This window comes from Etheostoma spectabile, unplaced genomic scaffold (assembly GCF_008692095.1).
Source record: "Etheostoma spectabile isolate EspeVRDwgs_2016 unplaced genomic scaffold, UIUC_Espe_1.0 scaffold00018244, whole genome shotgun sequence".
NCBI classification, from domain to species: Eukaryota; Metazoa; Chordata; class Actinopteri; order Perciformes; family Percidae; genus Etheostoma; species Etheostoma spectabile.
Genome location: NW_022604173.1, coordinates 26,997 through 38,285, shown reverse-complemented (window position 1 = coordinate 38,285; position 11,289 = coordinate 26,997). Strand labels below are relative to the sequence as shown.

At 41.0% G+C, this 11,289-nt stretch overlaps 10 non-coding genes across 10 annotated transcripts; all 10 read right to left on the bottom strand.

Moving 5' to 3' along the window:
• Window positions 1–241: 241 nt before the first annotated feature.
• On the bottom strand, window positions 242–313 carry trnah-gug (transfer RNA histidin (anticodon GUG)). The gene has a single exon. It is a non-coding gene; the product is annotated as a tRNA-His (tRNA).
• Window positions 314–2,142: 1,829 nt separating this feature from the next.
• Window positions 2,143–2,216, bottom strand: trnar-acg (transfer RNA arginine (anticodon ACG)). The gene has a single exon. It is a non-coding gene; the product is annotated as a tRNA-Arg (tRNA).
• A 1,375-nt stretch (window positions 2,217–3,591) lies between these two features.
• On the bottom strand, window positions 3,592–3,664 carry trnar-acg (transfer RNA arginine (anticodon ACG)). The gene has a single exon. It is a non-coding gene; the product is annotated as a tRNA-Arg (tRNA).
• A 1,384-nt stretch (window positions 3,665–5,048) lies between these two features.
• trnar-acg (transfer RNA arginine (anticodon ACG)) lies at window positions 5,049–5,120 on the bottom strand. The gene has a single exon. It is a non-coding gene; the product is annotated as a tRNA-Arg (tRNA).
• Window positions 5,121–6,501: 1,381 nt separating this feature from the next.
• Window positions 6,502–6,574, bottom strand: trnar-acg (transfer RNA arginine (anticodon ACG)). The gene has a single exon. It is a non-coding gene; the product is annotated as a tRNA-Arg (tRNA).
• A 930-nt stretch (window positions 6,575–7,504) lies between these two features.
• On the bottom strand, window positions 7,505–7,576 carry trnah-gug (transfer RNA histidin (anticodon GUG)). Its single transcript has one exon. It is a non-coding gene; the product is annotated as a tRNA-His (tRNA).
• A 381-nt stretch (window positions 7,577–7,957) lies between these two features.
• trnar-acg (transfer RNA arginine (anticodon ACG)) lies at window positions 7,958–8,030 on the bottom strand. Its single transcript has one exon. It is a non-coding gene; the product is annotated as a tRNA-Arg (tRNA).
• Window positions 8,031–9,416: 1,386 nt separating this feature from the next.
• Window positions 9,417–9,489, bottom strand: trnar-acg (transfer RNA arginine (anticodon ACG)). The gene has a single exon. It is a non-coding gene; the product is annotated as a tRNA-Arg (tRNA).
• Window positions 9,490–10,423: 934 nt separating this feature from the next.
• trnah-gug (transfer RNA histidin (anticodon GUG)) lies at window positions 10,424–10,495 on the bottom strand. Its single transcript has one exon. It is a non-coding gene; the product is annotated as a tRNA-His (tRNA).
• Window positions 10,496–10,875: 380 nt separating this feature from the next.
• On the bottom strand, window positions 10,876–10,946 carry trnar-acg (transfer RNA arginine (anticodon ACG)). The gene has a single exon. It is a non-coding gene; the product is annotated as a tRNA-Arg (tRNA).
• Between the last annotated feature and the right edge of the window lie 343 nt (window positions 10,947–11,289).

The following is an 11,289-nucleotide window of genomic DNA, read 5'->3' as shown; positions in this document are numbered from 1 at the left end:
ACATTACCCATTGCACACAAGCCCTAGGTTCAGAGAGCATTGGGAGTGTCTGGGTTCTCACACCATTCTATGCAAACAGTTGTCTTGTTGCCAATTGTACAGAAATCCAGTCAAATCTTTGTTCTAATCCAAAACGGGGGCCTCCTGCAGGACCTTTATCCTGATCTGTCAGTTTCTATCATTGTAAATGAGCAGAGGATGGAACAATTTAGAGCATAACAGAGATCAAGCTTCTCAAAGTTGCCGAGACCCGGATTCGAACCGGGGTTGCTGCGGCCACAACGCAGAGTACTAACCACTATACGATCACGGCCAATTGGTAGCAGTGGGGCCTTGTTTTTGTGATAGCATAGTTGGAACTCTGAACTTCAACTCTACTGATATTTTCCCGCTTTCTCTAATTGTTGACTAACAAATGAAAATTTCATGGATGGTTTATCTAGCACCTGCTTATTCTGTCCTTCAGGGACAAATTAGTTTTTTCAAGGAAAGATGATTAGCAAGCAAAAACAGGAAAAAACATCAGCTTGATTATTGCTGTAGTTGACTGACACCAAGGGGCTTAGATAAATTTACCACATGTTGACAACAATGAGAAACACATAATTGGCTCTTCATATATGTCCATTTTCTTTGTAGTGTTTGTGTGTTGGGGGTAAAGTTGGAAATGACAAACAAGGATTTAGGTGCTAAAGAGCAATCCGAGCTAGCTAGGAGTCGAACCTAGAATCTTCTGATCGTAGTCAGACGCGTATCCATTGCGCCACTAGCCCTACATTCAGCTTTGGGAAAAAAAGCTACGTTTCCTCACCATTGTATGCAAATAGTTGTGATCTTTGTTGGCAAACGTAGAGAAGGCCAGTCAAATGTTTGTTGTTGTCCAATTTGGGGACTCTTGAAGGACTTTTAGGCTAAGCTGTCCAGTTTTTATCAATGTAAAGTAAAGCAGAAGAAGTAGTAATTCAAAGGAACAACAGAAAAGTAGCTCTCACAGGTGCCGTGACCCGATTCCTAACGGGGTTGCTGTAGCCGCCGCAACGCAAAGTACCAAGCACTATGAGATCACGGCCATTTGGTATTGAAATTGCCGCGTGTTGTGATAGCATAGTCGGAAATCTGAATCACAAATATGCTGCTATTTTTCTAGGTTTCCTAATGAAGAGTAACACTGATAATTCCAGGGATAGTTTATCTAGTGCTGCTGATCGAAAAAAACAAATACAGAGAAAGCTTGATGATAGCTTTGCTTGAGTTAAATTGAAGGATTAGGGCTGTTTTAGCACATGTTGAAAAGCTATTTACGCATCATTAGACTGTATACGTATAAATTTACTGTGATAGACAGTTGTACCGGAGTAAACTTGGAAATGAGTATCAAGTAATTTAATAGCTAAAGAACAGAACCAAATATCCAGGAGTCATCCCTTACGCTTGTGAAATGTAATCAGACACATTACCCATTGCCCCACAAGCCCTAGGTTCAGAGAGCATGGAGTATCTGGGTTCTCACACCATTCTATGCAAACAGTGATCTTTGTTGCCAATTGTACAGAAATCCAGTCAAATCTTTGTTCTAATCCAAAACGTGGGGCCTCCTGCAGGACCTTTATCTGATCTGTCCAGTTTCTATCATTGTAAAATGAAGCAGAGGATGGAAACAATTTAGAGGCATAACAGAGATCAAGCTTCTCAAAGTTGCCGAGACCCGGATTCGAATGGGGTTGCTGCGGCCACACGCGCAGAGTACTAACCACTATACGATCACGGCCACTTGTAGCAGTGGGGCCTTGTTTTTGTGATAGCATAGTTGGAACTCTGAACTTCAACTCTACTGATATTTTCCCGCTTCTCTAAGTTGACTACAAAAGAAAATTTCATGGATGTTTATCTAGCACTGCTGATTCTGTCCTTCAGGGACAAATTTTTTTTCAAGGAAAGATGATTAGCAAGCAAAAAAGGAAACATCAGCTGATTATTGCTGTAGTTGACTGACACCAAGGGGCTTAGATAAATTTACCCACATGTTGAAACAATGAGAAACACTCATTGGCTCTTCATTATATGTCCATTTTCTTTGTAGTGTTTGTGTTGGGGGGTAAAGTGGAAATGACAAACAACGGATTTAGGTGCTAAAGAGCAATCCGAGCTAGCTAGGAGTCGAAACCTAGAATCTTCTGATTCGTAGTCAGACGCGTTATCCATTGCGCCACTAGCCCACATTCTCCATTGGGAAAAAAGCTACGTTTCCTCACCCTTGTATGCAAATAGTTGTGATCTTTGTTGGCAAACGTAGAGAAGGCCAGTCAAATGTTTGTTGTTGTCCAAAATTTGGGGACTCTTGAAGGACTTTTAGGCTAAGCTGTCCAGTTTTATCAATGTAAAGTAAAGCAGAAGAAGTAGTAATTCAAAGGAACAACAGAAAAGTAGCTCCTCACAGGTGCCGTGACCAGATCCTAACGGGTTGCTGTAGCCGCCGCAAACGCAAAGTACCAGCACTATGAGATCACGGCCATTTGGTATTGAAATTGCCGCGTTGTTGTGATAGCATAGTCGGAATCTGAATCACAAATATGCTGCTATTCTAGGTTTCCCTAATTGAAGAGTAACAACTGATAATTCCAGGGATAGTTTATCTAGTGCTGCTGATTCGAAAAAACAAATACAAAGAAAGCTTGATGATAGATTTGCTTGAGTTAAATTGAAGGATTTAGGGCTGTTTTAGCACATGTGAAAAGCTATTTACGCATCATTAGACTGTTCAAGTATTAAATTTTACTGTGATAGACAGTTTGTACCGGAGTAAACTTGGAAATGAGTATCAAGTAATTTAATAGTAAAGACAGAACAAAACTATCCAGGAGTCATCCCTTACGTCTTGTGAATGTAATCAGACACATACCCATTGCCCACAAGCCCTAGGTTCAGAGAGCATTGGGAGTATCTGGGTTCTCACACCATTCTATGCAAACAGTTGATCTTTGTTGCCAATTGTACAGCAACCAGTCAAACTTTGTTCTAATCCAAAACGTGGGGCCTCCTGCAGGACCTTTATCCTGATCTGTCCAGTTTCTATCATTGTAAATGAAGCAGAGGATGGAACAATTTAGAGGCATAACAGAGATCAAGCTTCTCAAAGTTGCCGAGACCCGGATTCGAACGGGGTTGCTGCGGCCACAACGCAGAGTACTAACCACTATACGATCACGGCCACTTGTAGCAGTGGGGCCTTGTTTTTGTGATAGCATAGTTGGAACTCTGAACTTCAACTCTACTGATATTTTCCCGCTTTCTCTAATTGTTGACTAACAATGAAAATTTCATGGATGGTTTATCTAGCACTGCTGATTCTGTCCTTCAGGGACAAATTTGTTTTTTCAAGGAAGATGATTAGCAAGCAAAAACAGGAAAACATCAGCTTGATTATTGCTGTAGTTGACTGACACCAAGGGGCTTAGATAAATTTACACACATGTTGAAACAATGAGAACACATCATTTGGCTCTTCATATATGTCCATTTTCTTTGTAGTGTTTGTGTTGGGGGGTAAAGTTGGAAATGACAAACAACGGATTTAGGTGCTAAAGAGCAATCCGAGCTAGCTAGGAGTCGAACCTAGAATCTTCTGATTCGTAGTCAGACGCGTTATCCATTGCGCCACTAGCCCTACATTCAGCATGGGAAAAAAAAGCTACGTTTTCTCACCATTGTATGCAAATAGTTGTGATCTTTGTTGGCAAACGTAGAGAAGGCCAGTCAAATGTTTGTTGTTGTCCAAATTTGGGGACTCTTGAAGGACTTTTAGGCTAAGCTGTCCAGTTTTTATCAATGTAAAGTAAAGCAGAAGAAGTAGTAATTCAAAGGAACAACAGAAAAGTAGCTCCTCACAGGTGCCGTGACCCAGATCCTAACGGGGTTGCTGTAGCCGCCGCAACGCAAAAGTACCAAGCACTATGAGATCACGGCCATTTGGTATTGAAATTGCCGCTTGTTGTGATAGCATAGTCGGAAATCTGAATCACAAATATGCTGCTATTTTCTAGGTTTCCCTAATTGAAGAGTAACACTGATAATTCCAGGGATAGTTTATCTAGTGCTGCTGATTCGAAAAAAACAAATACAAAGAAAGCTGATGATAGATTTGCTTGAGTTAAATTGAAGGATTTAGGGCTGTTTTAGCACATGTTGAAAAGCTATTTACGCATCATTAGACTGTTCATACGTATAAATTTACTGTGATAGACAGTTTGTACCGGAGTAAACTTGGAAATGAGTATCAGTAATTTAATAGCTAAAAGAACAGAACAACTATCCAGGAGTCATCCCTTACGTCTTGTGAAATGTAATCAGACAATTACCCATTGCCCCACAAGCCCTAGGTTCAGAGAGCATTGGGAGTATCTGGGTTCTCACACCATTCTATGCAAACAGTTGATCTTTGTTGCCAATTGTACAGCAATCCAGTCAAATCTTTGTTCTAATCCAAAACGTGGGGCCTCCTGCAGGACCTTTATCCTGATCTGTCCAGTTTCTATCATTGTAAAATGAAGCAGAGGATGGAACAATTTAGAGGCATAACAGAGATCAAGCTTCTCAAAGTTGCCGAGACCCGGATTCGAACCGGGGTTGCTGCGGCCACAACGCAGAGTACTAACACTATACGATCACGGCCACTTGGTAGCAGTGGGGCCTTGTTTTTGTGATAGCATAGTTGGAACTCTGAACTTCAACTCTACTGATATTTTCCCGCTTTCTCTAATTGTGACTAACAAATGAAAATTTCATGGATGGTTTATCTAGCACTGCTGATTCTGTCCTTCAGGACAAAAATTTTTTTTCAAGGAAAGATGGTTAGCAAGCAAAAAGGGAAAACATCAGCTTGATTATTGCTGTAGTTGACTGACACCAAGGGGCTTAGATAAATTTACACACATGTTGAAACAATGAGAACACATCATTTGGCTCTTCATATATGTCCATTTTCTTTGTAGTGTTTGTGTTGGGGGTAAAGTTGGAAATGACAAACAACGGATTTAGGTGCTAAAGAGCATCGAGCTAGCTAGAGTCGAACCTAGAATCTTCTGATTCGTAGTCAGACGCGTTATCCATTGCGCCACTAGCCCTACATTCAGCATTGGGAAAAAGCTACGTTTCTCACCATTGTATGCAAATAGTTGTGATCTTTGTTGGCAAACGTAGAGAAGGCCAGTCAAATGTTTGTTGTTGTCCAAAATTTGGGGACTCTTGAAGGACTTTTAGGCTAAGCTGTCCAGTTTTTATCAATGTAAAGTAAAGCAGAAGAAGTAGTAATTCAAGGAACAACAGAAAAGTAGCTCCTCACAGGTGCCGTGACCCAGATTCCTACGGGGTTGCTGTAGCCGCCGCAACGCAAAGTACCAAGCACTATGAGATCACGGCCATTTGGTATTGAAATTGCCGCGTTGTTGTGATAGCATAGTCGAAATCTGAATCACAAATATGCTGTATTTCTAGGTTCCCTAATTGAAGAGTAAACAACTGATAATTCCAGGGATAGTTTATCTAGTGCTGCTGATTCGAAAAAAACAAATACAGAGAAAGCTTGATGATAGCTTTGCTTGAGTTAAATTGAAGGATTTAGGGCTGTTTTAGCACATGTTGAAAAGCTATTTACGCATCATTAGACTGTTCATACGTATAAATTTACTGTGATAGACAGTTTGTACCGGAGTAAACTTGGAAATGAGTATCAAGTAATTAATAGCTAAAGAACAGAACAAACTATCCAGGAGTCATCCTTACGTCTTGTGAAATGTAATCAGACACATTACCCATTGCCCCACAAGCCCTAGGTTCAGAGAGCATTGGGAGTATCTGGGTTCTCACACCATTCTATGCAACAGTTGATCTTTGTTGCCAATTGTACAGAAATCCAGTCAAATCTTTGTTCTAATCCAAACGTGGGCCTCCTGCAGGACCTTTATCCTGATCTGTCCAGTTCTATCATTGTAAAATGAAGCAGAGGATGGAACAATTTAGAGGCATAACAGAGATCAAGCTTCTCAAAGTTGCCGAGACCCGGATTCGAAACGGGGTTGCTGCGGCCACAACGCAGAGTACTAACCACTATACGATCACGGCCACTTGGTAGCAGTGGGCCTTGTTTTTGTGATAGCATAGTTGGAACTCTGAACTTCAACTCTACTGATATTTTCCCGCTTTCTCTAATTGTTGACTAACAAATGAAAATTTCATGGATGGTTTATCTAGCACTGCTGATTCTGTCCTTCAGGGACAAATTTGTTTTTTCAAGGAAGATGATTAGCAAGCAAAAACAGGAAAACATCAGCTTGATTATTGCTGTAGTTGACTGACACCAAGGGGCTTAGATAAATTTACACACATGTTGAAACAATGAGAAACACATCATTTGGCTCTTCATATATGTCCATTTTCTTTGTAGTGTTTGTGTTGGGGGGTAAAGTTGGAAATGACAAACAACGGATTTAGGTGCTAAGAGCAATCCGAGCTAGCTAGGAGTCGAACCTAGAATCTTCTGATTCGTAGTCAGACGCGTTATCCATTGCGCCACTAGCCCTACATTCAGCATTGGGAAAAAAGCTACGTTTCCTCACCATTGTATGCAAATAGTTGTGATCTTTGTTGGCAAACGTAGAGAAGGCCAGTCAAATGTTTGTTGTTGTCCAAAATTTGGGGACTCTTGAAGGACTTTAGGCTAAGCTGTCCAGTTTTTATCAATGTAAAGTAAAGCAGAAGAAGTAGTAATTCAAAGGACAACAGAAAAGTAGCTCCTCACAGGTGCCGTGACCCAGATTCCTAACGGGGTTGCTGTAGCCGCCGCAACGCAAAGTACCAAGCACTATGAGATCACGGCCATTTGGTATTGAAATTGCCGCGTTGTTGTGATAGCATAGTCGGAAATCTGAATCACAAATATGCTGCTATTTTCTAGGTTTCCCTAAATGAAGAGTAACAATGATAATTCCAGGGATAGTTATCTAGTGCTGCTGATTCGAAAAAAACAAATACAGAGAAAGCTTGATGATAGCTTTGCTTGAGTTAATTGAAGGATTTAGGGCTGTTTTAGCACATGTTGAAAAGCTATTTACGCATCATTAGACTTTTCATACGTATAATTTACTGTGATAGACAGTTTGTACGGAGTAAACTTGGAAATGAGTATCAAGTAATTTAATAGCTAAAGAACAGAACAAACTATCCAGGAGTCATCCCTTACGTCTTGTGAAATGTAATCAGACACATTACCCATTGCCCCACAAGCCCTAGGTTCAGAGAGCATTGGGAGTATCTGGGTTCTCACACCATTCTATGCAAACAGTTGATCTTTGTTGCCAATTGTACAGCAATCCAGTCAAATCTTTGTTCTAATCCAAAACGTGGGGCCTCCTGCAGGACCTTTATCCTGATCTGTCCAGTTTCTATCATTGTAAAATGAAGCAGAGGATGGAACAATTTGAGGCATAACAGAGATCAAGCTTCTCAAAGTTGCCGAGACCCGGATTCGAACCGGGGTTGCTGCGGCCACAACGCAGAGTACTAACCACTATACGATCACGGCCACTTGGTAGCAGTGGGGCCTTGTTTTGTGATAGCATAGTTGGAACTCTGAACTTCAACTCTACTGATATTTCCGCTTTCTCTAATTGTTGACTAACAAATGAAAATTTCATGGATGGTTTATCTAGCACTGCTGATTCTGTCCTTCAGGGACAAATTTGTTTTTTCAAGGAAAGATGGTTAGCAAGCAAAAACAGGAAAACATCAGCTTGATTATTGCTGTAGTTGACTGACACCAAGGGGCTTAGATAAATTACACACATGTTGAAACAATGAGAACACATCATTGGCTCTTCATATATGTCCATTTTCTTTGTAGTGTTTGTGTTGGGGGGTAAAGTTGGAAATGACAAACAACGGATTTAGGTGCTAAAGAGCAATCCGAGCTAGCTAGGAGTCGAACCTAGAATCTTCTGATTCGTAGTCAGACGCGTTATCCATTGCGCCACTAGCCCTACATTCAGCATTGGGAAAAAAGCTACGTTTCCTCACCATTGTATGCAAATAGTTGTGATCTTTGTTGGCAAACGTAGAGAAGGCCAGTCAAATGTTGTTGTTGTCCAAAATTTGGGGACTCTTGAAGGACTTTTAGGCTAAGCTGTCCAGTTTTTATCAATGTAAAGTAAAGCAGAAGAAGTAGTAATTCAAAGGAACAACAGAAAAGTAGCTCCTCACAGGTGCCGTGACCCAGATTCCTAACGGGGTTGCTGTAGCCGCCGCAACGCAAAGTACCAAGCACTATGAGATCACGGCCATTTGGTATTGAAATTGCCGCGTTGTTGTGATAGCATAGTCGGAAATCTGAATCACAAATATGCTGCTATTTTCTAGGTTTCCCTAATTGAAGAGTAACAACTGATAATTCCAGGGATAGTTTATCTAGTGCTGCTGATTCGAAAAAAACAAATACAGAGAAAGCTTGATGATAGCTTTGCTTGAGTTAAATTGAAGGATTTAGGGCTGTTTTAGCACATGTTGAAAAGCTATTTACGCATCATTAGACTGTTCATACGTATAAATTTACTGTGATAGACAGTTTGTACCGAGTAAACTTGGAAATGAGTATCAAGTAATTTAATAGCTAAAGAACAGAACAAACTATCCAGGAGTCATCCCTTACGTCTTGTGAAATGTAATCAGACACATTACCCATTGCCCCACAAGCCCTAGGTTCAGAGAGCATTGGGGGATCTGGGTTCTCACACCATTCTATGCAAACAGTTGATCTTTGTTGCCAATTGTACAGCAATCCAGTCAAATCTTTGTTCTAATCCAAAACGTGGGGCCTCCTGCAGGACCTTTACCTGATCTGTCCAGTTTCTATCATTGTAAAATGAAGCAGAGGATGGAACAATTTAGAGGCATAACAGAGATCAAGCTTCTCAAAGTTGCCGAGCCGGATTCGAACCGGGGTTGCTGCGGCCACAACGCAGAGTACTAACCACTATACGATCACGGCCACTTGTAGCAGGGGCCTTGTTTTTGTGATAGCATAGTTGGAACTCTGAACTTCAACTCTACTGATATTTTCCCGCTTTCTCTAATTGTTGACTAACAAATGAAATTTCATGGATGGTTTATCTAGCACTGCTGATTCTGTCCTTCAGGGACAAATTTTTTTTTTCAAGGAAAGATGATTAGCAAGCAAAAACAGGAAAACATCAGCTTGATATTGCTGTAGTAGTTGACTGACACCAAGGGGCTTAGATAAATTTACACACATGTTGAAACAATGAGAACACATCATTTGGCTCTTCATATGTCCATTTTCTTTGTAGTGTTTGTGTTGGGGGGTAAAGTTGGAAATGACAAACAACGGATTTAGGTGCTAAAGAGCAATCCGAGCTAGCTAGGAGTCGAACCTAGAATCTTCTGATTCGTAGTCAGACGCGTTATCCATTGCGCCACTAGCCCTACATTCAGCATTGGGAAAAAAGCTACGTTTCCTCACCATTGTATGCAAATAGTTGTGATCTTTGTTGGCAAACGTAGAGAAGGCCAGTCAAATGTTTGTTGTTGTCCAAAATTTGGGGACTCTTGAAGGACTTTTAGGCTAAGCTGTCCAGTTTTTATCAATGTAAAGTAAAGCAGAAGAAGTAGTAATTCAAAGGAACAACAGAAAAGTAGCTCCTCACAGGTGCCGTGACCCAGATTCCTAACGGGGTTGCTGTAGCCGCCGCAACGCAAAGTACCAAGCACTATGAGATCACGGCCATTTGGTATTGAAATTGCCGCGTTGTTGTGATAGCATAGTCGGAAATCTGAATCACAAATATGCTGCTATTTTCTAGGTTTCCCTAATTGAAGAGTAACAACTGATAATCCAGGGATAGTTTATCTAGTGCTGCTGATTCGAAAAAAACAAATACAGAGAAAGCTTGATGATAGCTTGCTTGAGTTAAATTGAAGGATTTAGGGCTGTTTTAGCACATGTTGAAAAGCTATTTACGCATCATTAGACTGTTCATACGTATAAATTTACTGTGATAGACAGTTTGTACCGGAGTAAACTTGGAAATGAGTATCAAGTAATTTAATAGCTAAAGAACAGAACAAACTATCCAGGAGTCATCCCTTACGTCTTGTGAAATGTAATCAGACACATTACCCATTGCCCCACAAGCCCTAGGTTCAGAGAGCATTGGGAGTATCTGGGTTCTCACACCATTCTATGCAAACAGTTGATCTTTGTTGCCAATTGTACAGCAATCCAGTCAAATCTTTGTTCTAATCCAAAACGTGGGGCCTCCTGCAGGACCTTATCCTGATCTGTCCAGTTTCTATCATTGTAAATGAAGCAGAGGATGGAACAATTTAGAGGCATAACAGAGATCAAGCTTCTCAAAGTTGCCGAGACCCGGATTCGAACCGGGGTTGCTGCGGCCACAACGCAGAGTACTAACCACTATACGATCACGGCCACTTGTAGCAGTGGGGCCTTGTTTTGTGATAGCATAGTTGGAACTCTGAACTTCAACTCTACTGATATTTTCCCGCTTTCTCTAATTGTTGACTAACAAATGAAAATTTCATGGATGGTTATCTAGCACTGCTGATTCTGTCCTTCAGGGACAAATTAGTTTTTTCAAGGAAAGATGATTAGCAAGCAAAAACAGGAAAACATCAGCTTGATTATTGCTGTAGTTGACTGACACCAAGGGGCTTAGATAATTTACACACATGTTGAAACAATGAGAACACATCATTTGGCTCTTCATATATGTCCATTTTCTTTGTAGTGTTTGTGTTGGGGGGTAAGTTGGAAATGACAACAACGGATTTAGGTGCTAAAGAGCAATCCGAGCTAGCTAGGTCGAACCTAGAATCTTCTGATTCGTAGTCAGACGCGTTATCCATTGCGCCACTAGCCCTACATTCAGCATTGGGAAAAAAGCTACGTTTCCTCACCATTGTATGCAAATAGTTGTGATCTTTGTTGGCAAACGTAGAGAAGGCCAGTCAAATGTTTGTTGTTGTCCAAAATTTGGGGACTCTTGAAGGACTTTTAGGCTAAGCTGTCCAGTTTATCAATGTAAAGTAAAGCAGAAGAAGTAGTAATTCAAAGGAACAACAGAAAAGTAGCTCCTCACAGGTGCCGTGACCCAGATTCCTAACGGGGTTGCTGTAGCCGCCGCAACGCAAAGTACCAAGCACTATGAGATCACGGCCATTTGGTATTGAAATTGCCGCGTTGTTGTGATAGCATAGTCGGAA